General features: G+C 41.0%; 1 non-coding gene across 1 annotated transcript; it reads left to right on the top strand.

Annotated features, from left to right (window-relative positions):
* The first annotated feature begins 318 nt into the window (after positions 1–318).
* LOC125620019 lies at positions 319–425 on the top strand. The gene has a single exon (XR_007351602.1). It is a non-coding gene; the product is annotated as a U6 spliceosomal RNA (small nuclear RNA).
* Positions 426–1,525: the final 1,100 nt, after the last annotated feature.

Raw genomic sequence — 1,525 nt, 5'->3', positions numbered from 1 at the left:
ACCCTGCCAGCAAGTTTAACATCTCCCCATGGAACCTGTCCTTCCACAGATCTAATGCACATAACATTGTGGAACTGCTCTCCAATTCCCCAAAAGAATATCTTTAGGGACTGTGTTTTAATCTAAAAGTTTGGATTAGAGAATAAAGACACTGTTGGGACAAGAAAAAATGAATGAAGAGCAGTAATCATATAGAGTTTACATTGTCATAACACTTTTATTTTCTTTCACATACGTAAAAAACTTGGCGTAAATTATTTCACTCAATTAAAACTAAGTCAATGATATTTTGAGGCACTTAATAGTAAAGTTTGCTTGGTGCTCACTTCGGCAGCACATATACTAAAGTTAGAATGATACAGAGAAGATTAGCATGGCCCCTGCACAAGGATGACATGCAAATTCGTGAAGTGTTCCATATTAAAAAAAAAAAAAGAATTATGGTTAATTAGATACCAAATTCTAGAATAAGTTAACTAAAACAATCTTTGAGATCAGTGAGTCTAATAATTCAAAATATGTATTCCTGCTTTAAATTTATATTTCACTCTGTTTTTACTATGTGCTTAGTGTATAATGTCACTCACACTTGGAAATGATAAAGGTTAATTTATATACCCATTAACATGTGTGTGTGTGTGTGTGTTTAATTTTTAATTTTGGGGAGAGGGCCTCATTATGTTGCCTAGACTGACCTTGAACCCCTGGGCTCAAGCAGCTCTCCCACCTAAGTCTCCCCAGTAGCGGAGACTATATGTGAGCAGCATGCACCTGACTTGAATTACATTGTAAAATAATATTCCAAAAGTAGTTCTAATTTCTATGAAAGAAAAATGGCTGTGTGGGAACAACCCTGTGCAGATAATAGTGAGCAGCTCTGAAGATAAGTGTGTGTGGTACACACACATGTGCATGCTAGCCCCCCCCCATTAGAATATGGTGAACCGTGACCAACTTCAGCAAGCATGAAATGGGATGGGATGTAGCACTTAGGAGAAAGACCAGCCTGGTGGAAGCCCAGGTTGGCTCAGGCTCTCTCTGAGGGCACTCCAGAGCACAAGCTTTGTGGGAACTCAGACGGGAAGCCACAGCTTCATGATTCGAGGTGTCAGAAGTGAGCTGGAGTTGGCTGACAAGAAGAAAAAAGAGAAGCCTAAAATCTGAGCATAAGTATCCTCAAATGCTGGGGTAAATCTGGGCTGCCCAGGTATAGAGGCAGCAGAGAGCAACAGCAGAACAGCAGAGCAGAGTTGTAGCTGCTACATTCCTAAGGAATAGGATGGAGTTGGAGTCTCACCAAACCAGAGGGACTTGGTAGATACATCAGGCTTTTATTGACTAACAAAAGAGACACTCCTTGTGGAGAGGACTGTACTCTAGGCCCAAGGAATCCCTGTGACCAGGGTAAAACTGAACTGCATGTGAACCGGAGCACAGAAGTTTCTGAATGTGAAGGTGACTAGCCAGTAAGTGAGCTGCCTTCTGAAACCAGAGTCAGCACATGTTAGAGGCAAAGTATCACTTC

Source organism: Marmota marmota, unplaced genomic scaffold (assembly GCF_001458135.2).
Source record: "Marmota marmota marmota unplaced genomic scaffold, marMar, whole genome shotgun sequence".
Lineage (NCBI taxonomy): Eukaryota > Metazoa > Chordata > Mammalia > Rodentia > Sciuridae > Marmota > Marmota marmota.
The sequence above is the reverse complement of the archived record's forward strand: the minus strand, read 5'-3'. Positions and strand labels throughout refer to the sequence as shown.